The 15,116-nt window shown below is 46.9% G+C and overlaps 1 long non-coding RNA gene across 1 annotated transcript; it reads right to left on the bottom strand.

The window, feature by feature from the left end:
• Window positions 1-3,886: 3,886 nt before the first annotated feature.
• On the bottom strand, window positions 3,887-7,853 carry LOC136483312 (uncharacterized). The gene is made up of 3 exons (XR_010765407.1): window positions 7,699-7,853; window positions 4,347-4,419; window positions 3,887-4,233 (listed from the first exon to the last, which is right to left on the bottom strand). It is a non-coding gene; the product is annotated as an uncharacterized lncRNA (long non-coding RNA).
• Between the last annotated feature and the right edge of the window lie 7,263 nt (window positions 7,854-15,116).

Raw genomic sequence — 15,116 nt, 5'->3', positions numbered from 1 at the left:
CAGAAATATCCTGAACCGAACCGCATCGTTTTCTATATTTAATCCGATCGAATCCGCATTTTCTTGTCCGACTTTACCGTTTTCGCTTTCGCATTTCAGATGTTTCGTATTTCAAATGTAAAAGTAGAAAACGGTTTAGACATTTTTCGACCATTTTCTATTTTTCTACTTTTAATTTGAAATATTTCGAATTGAAAATTCGGTTTAAACCGAATTTGACCAACTGCACAGGTCATACAGCCCAATTACAGGTTGTTCACCACGTAGCTCCGTTCTTTCTACTGGTGGCCAGCTGCCCTCTCTTATAGACGGCACCCAGCCTCATCTCTCTTCACCTCACGAGATGGTGCTAAATGTCAGGAAACCAGCAACATCTACAGGAAAGCCCACTTGGGCCATAGCCTATCAAGCTCATCGGTTTAACCCCCACCTGCAAAGTCAATCATTTGATAGTTTTTGCATCAGCCGAATAAATCTTTGTTACTCAAAAGAAAAATCTGAATAAATTTTTAAAATAAAATACTACATCTATTCTAAAAAGATTAATAAAATTATTCTGACTCAGTTCAAGTTCATGTTTCTATAATATGCACTTGTTAATTATTATATGCACTTGAACTTGATTATGTATGCACTTAGTCATGCACTTGGTCTACGGGTCGGTATTCCGTATTGAGTTTTCGTATATCGACCGTGTTCGACATACATCCGCTCGAATCGGTTCGTTTTCGAAATTCTCGATAATTCGTAAGTTCGCGTTCATTTTCGTGTCCGGTTTTACCGTTTTCGCTTTCGTTTTCATATTTTAAATATAAAAGTAGAAAACAATTAGGAGTTTTTTTTTTTTTGACCGTTTCCGACCGTTTTCAACCTTAGATATATGCCGAGATGACGCCGCAGGCAAGATGGGCCATGTGCCTGTTCTGATGCACCGCCGCCGCCCCTCTGTCGTCTAGACGATGGTTAAGATAGCAGCTGAATACCTTACGAAGTGAACTTGCTTAGTATGGCTACATACTCAGAGTATGAAGTATGTGTACATACTTACAATATAAAGTACGTGTACATACTCAGAGTATGAAGTATGTGTACGTACTTACGGTATAAAGTATGTGTGCTTGTTTTTTGAAGCAGTATCTGTACATACTATTTTTATTTTAAAGTATTGGTCCATACTATTATGTTGGACTAGTATTTGTTTATGCTTTTCTGTGCGATATTTTCTAAGAAATATGCTAATGAGCGTCGCTAACCAAACCTGGACAGCTTGTTGTTATAGATTAAACAAAGTATGAATACATACCCATTGCCGCAAGAAGTATCCATGCATACTTCTAAAAAATTAGGTATATGCACATACTATTATTTAATGCACACATTTCAAAAAAATTGCCAACGCAACGTCAAAAGCAAACCTGATCCGTTTTTCACGCAAGTTATCAGCATGCGTCACCTGATATTTCTCAACCCGTTAGCTAGAACCCCTTAGCTTCTCCTGGTTGACCCGAGGCTGTACGGTGTGTACATGGGAGTGAAATTTTCGTATTTTGGTCTTTTTTTAAAACAATTTTTAGAAAAATACCAACGCCAAAACAATTTCTAAAAATAGATCATTTTTAGGCGTCTTAGCACATGACGCCGAGATATGAGGCTTGGCGTCGTGTCACTCCACGCCGAGGTACTGCCACGTCACGGGAGACCGGGGTCGTCGTCGACACGTTGGCGCGTGGGTCCGAGACGTCGGCGTCGTGTCAGCCGACGCCAAGTACCCAACATCGGCGCGGTCGGACTCAGCGCCGAGCTCTGGCCCCATCCGGAGCGCGGCCCAGGCGGCCCAACAAAGAACGGTGGCCCAGAAGCTCGGCGTTGGGTCACTTAACGCCGAGCCTCCAGACCTCGGCGTGACCCGACTCAACGCCGAGGCCTGGACCCTTTAGGCCGCGCCGAGGCCCCTTCTTCTTCTTCCCTCCCCTCCTCCATTCCCCCACGGCTCCCAAATCCCCCACGGCCCCCACGAAACTCTAACCTCCAAAATCGACCCCCGGTGCCCGGATCTCGTCTCCCGAAGCTTTCTCGAGGTAATGGTCCCTCCCCTCCTCTATTCTATCCGCGTAGATGTGCTTACATTGTCCCTAATCATTTGGAATCATGGTTGTTTGGTGATTTGGTATATTTGTGTTTGCATTTGCAAAATGTATGGCTTAGGATGATTGAGTGCATTGTTGTTTAACTGTTATATGTGATGAACATGTTAGGTTAGTTTGGTTTCTAGTTATTTTGGTCATTAGGGTTATTTGTTTATTGTAGGTGTCATTAGGGTTAGTTATTTGTTGGTCATTAGGGTTACTACGTATTTTATTAATTTGTTGGTCATTACATTTCAATTTGTTATGACCAAGGCGTTTTCTTCGTAACGTTAGGATGCCAAGGCATGGTAAAGCTCGTATTCCAAGGTAATCACAATGTTTATTCATTATCTGTGCAACAAATAGAAAACCCTAGGTTTAGGTTTGGTTCTCCGTTAATATGACTAAATTCTTTCAATTGTAGCTATGGTCGCCAGAGGGCAAATCCCTTATAGCAATGTCTTGCTCCGTCATATGGCTAACGCAGGGGCGATCTCAACTTGCCTGCCTTCTCGGGTAGCTTGGTCATATGGGTTGTTGCCCTCATCCTCGCTCGCAATGTCAGCAATGTCTTGCTCCGTCCAAGCAGGCCTCAATTGAAGCCTTGTTCGTTGACCAAACCAAACAAGGTAATCATGGAATGCCTTGTCATGATGAACGGCGTGGATGCCCATGTTGTTCTGCTCCATCAACATCCACTCATCAATGTAGCGCTGGTGCTCCAGCTGTCAGTTGGTGATCTTCTTATTTTTTTGTCTGTTGAACCTGCAAATTTTACACCAAATCGGCAATATGAAGGCCTACTCAATGATTCTTTCATGTGAAACGAACAAAATATTGTATGTTACGTACTTGTGGAGCTGCCAACCGGTGGAGAAATCATCGGGCGGAGAAGGCTACAGCCTACCAAACTGCCGTGCTACACGGTGAGGGAGATGGTACTCAACTGCATAGAAACAAATAAGGGGGGTCCTCATCGTCCAGACGTCCTCGTCTGCCATGCACAAGGCGCTCAAGTTGAGATCCGTTACTTGCCTCCACCGATATGGGCTCCATTGAACCTGTACACAACGTCGTCATCAACTAGTCGACGCTCAATTTATGCACATATCCTCGATTAGGGCAAAAGGGTGGGAAACTTACATGCTGTGGCAAAAGGGTGTCCAGCTCGTTGGTGAAGCTGATGTACGCGTGGCGTGACACGTGGTATGTTCCATGGGCTCGCTCGTAGAGGTGTGCCATGGTAGGGGCGACAACTGCGTCTCCTTGAGGAAACCAAGGTTGTGGGGGATCAAGCTGATGCGGTCTCCCAACTGGAAGCCTCTCCCACATCCAAATCTGCAAAAAAAGAGTGGAAACATGAATGTTAATCACTTTTGTTAAGAAAATACATTGAATTGTAGTTGTAACTTGTACAACTTTGCTTTATTACCTACAACAGTGTGATGCAGCCTGACATTGTAGCGTGCGAGCCTCTAGGACGGCGGCAAGCCTCGCAAAGCTGACGGTACAGGAAGGCAAGTATAGCCGAGCCCCAACTCCTATTGCCGGCATCCTCCCAGTTCAAAAGGCACGGGATGTACATCCAGGACGCCGTGTCTCCAGTGCCGTCAGGGAAGAGAACCGTACCTAACATGTGGAGGACGTAGGCCCGACAGTAGTATGTCACGGTCTCGGCGTCTACGTTGGGTGGGCACTACCGAAACTGCTGACGAAGCCACCTCAGGGACACCCCACTGCTGTGCCATTTCTTGCCAGCCTCAACTGCCGCTAGGGGCCGTCCCAAGAAGTGCTCAACCCGCTGCTGCCATCCTTCAGACTCCGTGTCTCCTGTCACTGGGAATCCTCGGATTTTGACTCCAAGGATCATGGCAACGTCCTCGAGAGTGACCGTCATCTCCCCGCATGGTAGGTGAAAGCTGTGTGTCTCTGGACGCCACCGATCTATCAACGCCGTCAGCGCCGCTGGGTTGAAAGGTGGCGTGCCTCGACGACAAACATGAGCAACGGTAGCAAGGTTCGCCACCTTCAGGAGGGGCGTGTACCTCTCGTCGTAGACCATGGTCGTAGAGGCCTCATGTGTCATTGGCCTCAGCACATTCAAAACCTGCAAAAAAAACAAGCATGAAAAAGTATTAGTTCATGTCACTTTATAAAGAGCATGGACTATAGAGCAAAACATGAACAATGTAGTGTTTTCATACGAATTGTTGAATATACCTCTCCGTTCTCGATCCTCCGAGCCCGGTGGTGCTCATCGAACCTTGGATCAAGAAGGGGGAACCGATCCATCCTGCAACATAAGCAATGCCAAACCATTAGTGTAAGTTAAAGCATGTGTATGTGGTACGAAGTAACATAAAAATAAAAAAACAAAAGTAAACCAATGTACCATTACACAAAGCAATTCTAGTAGCTAGCTTGATGGATACCTGTTGTCTAAGTAGTTCAGGACATTTTCTCTTATTGTGGCCCGGCTTATGGCAACCAGAGCAACGGCTCTTTTGGGTGTCCTCTACAAAATGTCTCCCAACCTTACTCGTGGTTGATCTACCTTTCGTGGCTCGGTCCATGTCCATCCTGAACCGCTTCCGCCGCCTAGGTCCTCTACTCTTCCAGAGTAAACCAAGATCAGCCACATACTTGGGGCCATCATAAGTAGGCCATTGACTCTCATCAAGAAATGGCTCAAACTGAGGATTCCAGGTGCTCATTAGGTTCCTCAAAGAGAACTCCACGGCCATACGGGGAGGGACCTCAGGGTCAACACGTCTAAGGCGACAGGCTGTAATCATGTGGGAGCAAGGCCTATGGTATATGATTGGTTTTCCACACGTACACTTGTTCTCATTGATCACTACTTTATGTTTTCGAGCACCACGGTCTTCACCACCAATGTTAGTTCCGCCACCCTCTAGAATCTCATATCCATGGTTGATCAGATCGAAACATGAACCCTTCTGTTGTTTAGACTTTTTCTTTGAGAAAGCTAGTTCCTGAGATGCTAAAAGTGGCCAAGCTTTGCCTGCTGTCCATAGAGACCTCGCATGCTTCTTCCTCGAAACGAACCAAGAATTCAACTTGTAGAAGGTGAATGAGGCAATAGCAGTCACAGGCAGACCACGACAACCTCGTAGAAGGCTGTTGAACATCTCTGCCATGTTACTAGTCATGAAGCCCCATCTCCAACCACCCGTGTCATATGCAAGTGACCACTTATCCTTCGACGCCATCAACTCGCTCAAGAATTGCCTGCCATCAACATTTGTGGCTAACTTCAGGGCATCTAACTTGTCTTTGAATAATTGAACCTCTTGCTGCCTGGAAACCTCCTCAAATAATTTGAAGTTGTCCTTTGTGTGATCACGCCTTATAAGATTCTGAGCAAGGTGTCTGGTGCACCACCGGTGATGTATTTGGCCGTAACCAGGAATCTCTTGTTCTACGGCATTCAGAATGCCAGCATGCCTATCGGATATCACACAAACATCACGTCCCAGACCAATTACCACTTGTCTTACTAGCCTGAGAAACCAACACCAACTATCCGTGTCCTCCTTTCGAACAATCGCAAAGGCCAATGACACAAGCTGGTCCTCTGCATCTGTCCCAATACAAATAAGCATTATGCCTTCAAATTTCCCTGTAAGAAAGGTCCCGTCAATTGAGACGACGGGCCTGCAATGCTTGAATGCTTCGATGCTCTGCCCGAACGCCCAAAACGCCCTTCCAAATACCTGGCTACCATTCCTTGTTTCACCCTCCTTAGGTAAATACTCGAAGTGCATCCCAGGATTTACGGCCCTCATTGCGTTCAACATTACAGGGAGGCACTCATAAGCTTCTTCCCAATTTCCAAATATTATTTCCAGTGCACGCTGCTTTGCCCTCCATGCTTTCCCATACTTGACATAGTAATTATACCGTTGGAAGATGATCTCAACCAATGCAGACACCGTAATGGTTGGCATATGCTTCACCACGGGGCATAATTGCCTTGTAATGAACCTAGAATTGAGCTGCAGATGGTTCTCTTCTGCCTCAGCAGTGGCACAAACATGTGGTTGCTTCACTGAGGTAATCTTCCATTTGCCTGCCTTCGTCTTCCTAGCACATACTCTCCAACCACACTGTTGTTCTTCACAAGCAACAGTGTACCTCTTCTCCTTGAATGAATTGATGACCCTAAAAGGTCGGTTGTGTACAATGGAGTACTGTTGCAACCATGATTTCAACTCATCCATGGTAGCAAACAATATGCCCTTCCGTATGATGAGGCAACCGCTAACATCAGGCACAGTTGTATCACTTGGCCCACCATCAGCTACTGCCCTATGACCATGGCTAAGGTCCTCGAAATCACCAACTAGTGGATCTCTCCAAGGCAAGACGCTAGACAATATCTCTATTTCCCTTAAATTTAGACGACCAACAGGGCGATCGTCATCAGAGTCTTCGGCTATCTCCTCTACGAAGGACTCATCATCTCCAGCTATCTCCATGTCAAAACGGTTCGTAGCCCTAGCATCACCAAAGTCTTCTTCACTACTAAGATCATCTTCGTCGCTAAGCTCATCCTCAATAGAAAAGTCTCTGCTAGCGTCGTCCAAACCTTCTTCTGCATCAACAATTACATAATCATCATCCTCTTCATCACTATCATGATTGCCCTCACCATCGGCAACCGGATTCTCTTCCTCATCTCCACCGTAGCCTAGTTGTGTGACAAGTATTTCTTCTTCAGGCAAAGGACCATAACCTATGTGAGCGGGGGAAGATGGCCATGCTTCGAAGTTATCATTTCCTAAGCCGGACTCCTTACTTACTACTAAATCCAAAGATCGCACTTCTGAGGCCAATACAACTGCCTTGTAATCATTCCATTCAGACTCGTTTGTAATTTTGAGCAACCGCTTGATCCGAGGACCCTTCGACGACCCAACATCTATGACACCTTCAAACTGAACATGCACGTCTCCTTCATTCCAGCCTAACTTAACCTTCACTCGCTCCACTAACTGGGTCAAAGATGGTGTTTCAGAAAAAATCAACAACTCCTCACACATGTCCAGAAATTCCAAACTATCATCTCTTGTCCTAACAATACGGCCTCCATGATGCAACCTCACTAATTTATCCATCTACAGCCATCACACAACAAGTAGTGTAACATATGAATATATTTCAATCCAATAAGTAGAAACTAAAATATATCATTTCATCGTTTTTCAACCCCAACAACATAATCATTTCTAGTCATAACAAATTGAAATGTAATGACCAACAAATTAATAAAATATATAGTAACCCTAATGACCAACAAATAACTAACCCTAATGACACCTACAATAAACAAATAACCCTAATGACTAAAATAACTAGAAATCAAACTAACCTAACATGTTCATCACATATAACAGTTAAACAACAATACACTCAATCATCCTAAGCTATACATTTTGCAAATGCAAACACAAATATACCAAATCACCAAACAACCATGATTCCAAATGATTAGGGACAATGTAAGCACATCTACGCGGATAGAATGGAGGAGGGGAGGGACCATTACCTCGAGGAACCTTCGGGAGCCGAGATCGTGGCACCGGGGGTCGATTTTGGGGGTTAGGGTTTGGTGGCGGCGCGGGGGAGAAGAGAAAGAGAGGGAGGCCGGCGGTTTCAGAATGAAGGGAGGAAGAAGAAGGGGCCTCGGCGCGGCCTAAAGGGTCCAGGACTCGGCGTTGAGTCGGGTCACGCCGAGGTCTGGAGGCTCGGCGTTAAGTGACCCAACGCTGAGCTTCTGGGCCACCGTTCTTTGTTGGGCCGCCTGGGCCGCGCTTCGGATGGGGCCAGAGCTCGGCGCTGAGTCTGACCGCGCCGATGTTGGGTACTTGGCGTCGGCTGACACGACGCCGACGTCTCGGACCCACGCGCCAACGTGTCGACGACGACCCCGGTCTCCCGTGACGTGGCAGTACCTCGGCGTGGAGTGACACGACGCCGAGCCTCATATCTCGGCGTCATGTGCTAAGACGCCTAAAAATGGTCTATTTTTAGAAATTGTTTTGGCGTTGGTATTTTTCTAAAAATTGTTTTCAAAAGAGACAAAAATACGAAAATTAGGAGTTATATATATATATAACTATTATTATGTAGCTGCCTACAAAATAACTTATTCTGTAGCTACTTTGAGTCACGATAATTACTATGTTAATTTACGAGATTATAGTAACTCCATACTAAGTGGTTTACTATAACGTTATGGTAAATATCTTCATGTGTTATAGTAACCCAACTATGATAAATATGTATTGGCATTATCGTAAATTAGTATATAAAATTATCGTAAATGAAGATGGCTACGGAATAACTTATTTTGTAGCTGGCGGATTGAGGGATATCTGATTGAACAAACACAAATAAATTTATTATTATCTCACCGAAACCTAACCTTTTCAACTCCATGAACTATTGTTCTCCGTTCATCTTAACGTAGTTGAGGGCATTTTAAGTGACATGTTGACATAGAACAACTCTAGGTGCATCTCGATCTGTGCCAAAATCCTTATCCGGAGGTCTACTACACAAAACGGCTAGACTAGATTGTGCGGGGTTCAGTTCGCGACGATGATCTTTGTGCAATTTGTGGGTGCTATCATTCGGTATCTTGAAAGATTTAAACCAACACTAACATGCTTATTATAAAATAGTAGAGCAGCTTGTTTTGATGGAAGTCAAAACTTTACTATAAGGGGCTATTGCGTTTTTGCCCCTATTTTAAACCCCAATTGTGATTTTACCCTCATTTTCTTTCACTTTGTGTTTTTGCCCCTGCTTTTCCAAAATGAAGGTTCAGTTTACCCCTACTCCGTGAACAGCAGGCAATAGTGTTAAAAAAGTTGAAAGATGACGAGTTTGCCCTTCCGAATATTGCGTTTTTTGCCCCTATTTCAAACCCCAATTATGATTTTACCCCCACTTTCTTCCACTTTGTGTTTTTACCCCTACTTTTCCAAAACAAAGGCTCCGTTTACCCCAATTCTTAACTCAGTTATCTACATCCGGATCAAAGCAATTAAAAAATAACAAAGCCCTGTGAAAAGACAAACTTACCCATTATCTCTCGGTCGTCTCTCTCAGGGTCATCCCTCTCAAAGCTAGCAGGCAGCGGCGGAAGAGCAGCGTCAGGCCATCGGGTGGGCGCGGCGAGTGGGCGCGTGCGGCTAGGCGAAGGAAACGGCGCGGGCGCGCGCGGCTTAGCCTGACGTGGGCGCGCCGCCAGGCACGCGGTTTTGCTTGGCGCGGGCGCGCGCGGCTTGGCCGGCGTCGCGAGTGCGCGTCTCGTGAAAGCAGCCGACCATGGAGTGTGCTGAGTGGTAGAGTCCACTTAATGTCGATGCACGCACAGGTGACGGCGGTGGACTGGACGTGGTGGATCGGCCTCCTCCTCGGCGCCGTTCCGCTGCTCGCGCTCGCTGTGTGGCACAGCAACGACGTCTGCCACTGCGCCTTCTTCGCGCTGAAGCGTTGGCGCCATCGTGCGAGGCTCCCGTCGGGCCACATGGGCCTCCCATTTGTGGGCGAGAGCCTCTAGCTGCTCTGGTACTACAAAGCTCACGCGCCGCCTCGATGGCTTCGTCCACTCCAGGAGGAGGCGCTACTACGCCGGGGGCCGCGCGGGCGACGTGGGCATGTACCGGACGCCCCTCTTTGGCTCGCCGACCGTCCTCGTCTGCTCGCCAGCGGCCAACTAGTTCGTCCTCAAGTCCTCCCAGGATGGCACCTTCGGCATCCGCTGGCCCACGTTGGAGCTCGTGGGCCTCTCTTGCGTGGTCAACGTCGAGGGCAGCCAGCACGCCAGGCTCCGCGGGTTCATCCTCGCCGCCATCAACTGCCCCAGCTCGCTCCGGGCCATCGCCGAGGTCGTCCAGCCGCGTCTCGTGGCGGCGCTGCGGTCATGGGCGGACAAGGGCACCATCTCCGCCGCCACTGAGATCAAGAAAGTACGCATGCATGCTCCTTAATTAGCTATATATTCCGACGCACAGTGATGCATGCTAATGCGTTTATTTGAAGCCATAAATTGAATAACTAACGCATGCGCTTGCAGGTGGCGTTCGAGAACATATGCAAGGAGTTCGTGAGCAGGGATCCGTCGCCTCTCACCGACAAGATCTCCATGGTCGTCTGCTTTCACGAGACGCGCGCTCGCGACGCCGGCCAAGCCACGCGCGCCCGCGCCAAGCAGTGTTGCATGCCTGGCTACGCGCCCACGTCAGGCTAAGCCGCGCGCGCCCGCGCCGCTTCCTTCGCTTGGCCGCACGCGCCCGCCCGACGGCCCGACGTTGCCTTTGTTTTGGAAAAGTAGGGGTAAAAACACAAAGTGGAAGAAAGTGAGGGTAAAATCACAATTGGGGTTTGAAATAGGGGCAAAAACGCAATATTCGGAAGGGCAAACTCGTCATCTTTTAACTTTTCTAACACTGTTACCTGCTGTTCACGGAGTAGGGGTAAACTGAACCTTCGTTTTAGAAAAGCAGGAGTAAAAACACAAAGTGAAAAGAAAACAGGAGTAAAATCACAATTGAGGTTTAAAATAGGGACAAGAACGCAATAGCCCCTTACTATAATGTGCACATGCAGTTGGCTCCAACGGTGTGGCCAAATTGGCCTTCGCTGATGAGCCTAGCCCCGTGGGCCGTGGATGCAAGATGTTCTGTGTGGTCCCACGTGTTAGCCTTTCATGTCAGTTTTGTTGTATCTACTCATGTGGGGGAGCCAAGTAGCATTTCAATTTTGTTTCACCGCCCATGCAACTTCACAAAACGTCCTCGTAGTGCCACTGCCACACGACGCCCCCCCCCCCCCCCCCCCCCCCCCCCCCCACCACCCGCCGCCGTCCGATCCGTTGAGCCAAAACTCCGTCGTACACCGCCAATGCGACGGCGGCTATGACGAAGCATCTTACGGTCTAACGCAGTCCGAAGTCTCGCGCCACTCTGCTCTCTCCCGCGCGAGCGTGGGTGCCCTTTGACTCGCATATCAAGCGAGGATAGGTCAACTGCTGCTAGTACTCGCGCGTATAGTACTCTGTTTGAACTTTGAACCGAGACGAGATGAGACGAGACGGCACGTACCTGCTGGCCGCGGTTTGCGGTTGCATGATGACCAAGCGCCAAGCGGCTCTTGCGCGCGAGAATTGACCGGCGGCCATGGCCAGACCAAGCCAGCCATGCGCATGCATGTCTCAAGTCTCAACTATCACGGCGACGTTGGGTTGGGTCGGGCTGGGCCGGGCCCCCACTGAACTGATCGACCATGTCCGGGCGGTTCCTGTTCGCTGGGCGGGCCCTGATGCCATTCAAATTTCAACCCAAAACCGAAGCAATGCCGGCCCTCGAAAACTTGTACTTCGCCTGATTGGTTTTTTTTATTTTTAACACTTTTTTGAACTAATTTTAAATCTAACACTATTTAATTTTTTTTCTCAAAACTAACACTTTTGGCCATGTCTATTTTCCTGGCGCGGCGAAACGCCCGTGCCGCGTCATGCATGGTGGCGCGGTGAGAGGGATGATGTGGCGACGACCGGGGCCCTGATCGGTGGCGCGGCAGACCCGGATAAAGGCCCGTGGCCCAATCCCGCCTGTCCGCCGTGCCTTCGTGCCCGCCGCCCCGCCGGGCCGCCTGCCTGCCCGACACTCCCGAGTGCTGTCAGCTCCCGGCCCTCTGTTGCCGCCTCCCTCCCTCCCTTCCCTTCCATTCCTTGGCCGCCTCCCTCCCTTTTCGGCCTCGTTCAAGGTAATGACACACTTTTTATTTTTGTTTGAATGGTGGATTGAAATATTATGAATGGGAGTTAAGGTTAGGAGAAAAATTATGTTTGGGAACTATGGACTATGGTTTGGAGGAAGATATTAGTTTGATTTTGTTGATGTTAAGGTTAATTATTCAGTTAGAAGTATGTTTACCATGTATATTTTTGTTGCTATAAGTGTTGGTTATATTATTTGAGTTGCAATGCAAATGATTATATTTTACATTAATTTGCGTTGTTTTGATTGATATTTAATTTGAACCGTTTTATTAGATGGAAGACATGTTTCGGGAGCAGTTATGGCGAAAACGGGTCGTCCTAGAGAATTGTACCCCGACGAGTCTACCAAAGATCCCTCCTAACCTCCATATCCCTAACTATAACTGTGGTCGTCCGGCCGACGTGTTTCAATCGAGACATCCGGACACAGCGGCTCGTTGCTTCTACACATGCAGTCGTTTTAATGTAAGTAATTGTTTCCGTGTGTTTTTTTTCTTCATTTGTATTACTAGGTTACTAATATTTTATTGAAATTTTGTTGTGTAGGCCCATGAGAGGTGCTTTTTCTTTCAATGGATCAACGGTGCAGAGAAGTTTGACCCCAGGTACCTCCTTTTCGACGATTGGTGGAGAGGGCGACATCCACGAGAGCACTTCGAGCGGTGGGTTCCACCTCCTCCTAACCTCCCTCCAATGACAGCTAAGGAGAAGTACTTAGCCGTAGTTAGACGACTCGAAGAACCTCCTGTGTGTGATTGCGGAGATCGAGCTATGATAAACCCTGAGAATACGTTGGAGTTTGTGTGTCCAAATAAGCATGAAGTAAGTGTAAAGTGTATGTATTGAAATGTTGAGCTATATGTGTTCATGTACTAATGTCACCTTATTTAGGTGTTTTCAATGGTGAAGTGTCGTTTCAAGGAGTGGTTGTATGGTCCTAAGAACCAATGGTCGGAAGAACCGCCAAAGGTTAAGGAAAAGAAGAAAGAAAGGGTAATTTATAAAGCACATCCTGTCATGTGCGAATGTGGTGTTAAATTCAACTATGGCCTAATCCCTTCGGAGCTTGGAATAGGCCATTATTGCGGCCATATGGTTGACTATGATGAGGTTGGTTATTTTTGTGGTAAACATGAAATCGTATTTTGTTTCTTTTGCTAAGACATATATAATATAATTTTTTATTTGAACAGAGCACTAGGAAATACAGGTGGGAATGTTACGATGGTCAAGCTAAGTTCTTGGATGAACTGAAGGGGAGACAAGTAATTGCATGGAGGAGGGGATATGGATCTAACTACGTCAACCTATTCGTTAAACATCACAAAGACAAGATACGTGAGTTTGCTAGACAGCGCGGTATACGTAACCCGATCGATGTTGGGCTTGACAAATGGGGATTGGAGAGACGGAGGATGTTAGAGGAGGAGAGAGCAAGCAAGGAGGCAAGGGAGGAGACAAGAGTACAGATGCAGGTATTGAACGAGCATGTTGTTGCATTGTGTGCCAGTGAGTGCTTGAAAGCCATTTTTTCGTTGCCTGATTTTAAATGTAATGTAATCGCGTTGCTAACTGATTGTATTTTATACATGAAGGGATTAGATGCAACGAGGACCATGACAAAGAGGTGGCTCGTGCAAGGTATGAGAAAAAGAAGTTAGATGAGCACAGAACTCGAGCTGGTCGCACCGTTCAATCACCGATTGTGTTGTCTGATGAGGGGGACGAAGATGAGGACGACACTGCCATACTGAGCGAGCTCATTGCTCTAGCAGAGGTGGGCTTGCAGGCGGAGGAGGCTGAGGACAACACTGACAGACTTAGCGAGCTCATCGCTCTAGCAGAGGTGGGCTTGCAGGAGGAGGAGACTGAGGACAACACTGACAGACTGAGCGAGCTCATCGCTCTAGCAGAGACGGGCTTGCAGATGGAGGAGGATGATGATGCGTTCTTCACTCAGGACGCTGAGGCCGCAGATGAAGCGGAGGCCACTTACTATAGGCAAAAGGCAGATCAAGGCAATACAGGTGACCCTAGCCACAGCAACAGGGTTGTGGTAGAGGATTGGTACTCGGACGACGAGTTGCTTACTCAGTATGTTTCTGACTGAGGGTTTTTATTGCGCCGGCTATTAGTTTCATGCTTTATTAATGATCAATGTAGCTATGTACTAAAACTTTCATTGTGTTGTCTTATTTTCCTTTTGAACTATTGATGTATTGTCCCATATATCATGTACTCGGATTACCCATGGTCGATCCTAAGTGATCCCATCCTTTTAACACCCTCCGACCCATCCGTTTGTCGCTCTCCGATGCATCCAAGTTTTTTTAATAATAGCGAATGCGTTGAGAATTTCTAAAATGAACAAAATTGAGTGAAATTATTTCTAATACGGTTGGCTGGCATATATATCTTATATGTTTCCCATGTATTTTAAAATAGTATCGTGTAATTTATGTTATTAGCATCAGATCAATGTAAAATAACAAGGCCCATGGCGTGGCACGTTTGGCAGATTGATGTTCTCGCTTGGCATGCAACCCTAAGCCCAGGTTCTACCGCGCCAGAGCCCACGACGCGACAGTGACGTGCTAAGGCCCACGGCACGGTAGGACCTGGATGCAGACAGCAGCCGACCAGCCTTAATTCTAATTGAACGGGAGCTACTGTCGGTGTTGTAAACAACTACAAGTGCTACCACGACGCATTGAAATGAATATAAAACAAATAAATAGAGTCTATGCACAAGTTGACAAGTTACCACATAACATTTTTATTGGTTCATGAGTCTACAAGTTTCAGACGACAATATGCATTCGACATAAGTTCGACATGACCAACTAAGTCCTAGGAGTGTAAGGATCCCTCGGACACCTCTGTCTCTTCGAATATGTAGGCAACACAGTGGGAGTGTAGCCAATGTTGGTGTGGGGCAAGGGCACCTCTGCGTCGGTGTCAGTCAAGAAGTGTGCTCAGTGCAGGTCATCGTACTCCATCTCAAGAAGAGGGTACAACTAGTGCTACATGGGAGCGGCCATCCTGTTACAAATTGATAAACAAAGGGTTATAGTATTCAAATTAACAGTATGTAGCATTGTAAAATTTGAACTACTTGTTATGCAATACGAACACAAAATGAAAGCACATGTACATAATCAAAGTAAAATTAA

The sequence above is a fragment of the Miscanthus floridulus genome, chromosome 1, assembly GCF_019320115.1.
Source record: "Miscanthus floridulus cultivar M001 chromosome 1, ASM1932011v1, whole genome shotgun sequence".
Lineage (NCBI taxonomy): Eukaryota > Viridiplantae > Streptophyta > Magnoliopsida > Poales > Poaceae > Miscanthus > Miscanthus floridulus.
Note: the sequence above shows the minus strand (reverse complement) of the source record. Positions and strands in the feature narration are given on the sequence as shown.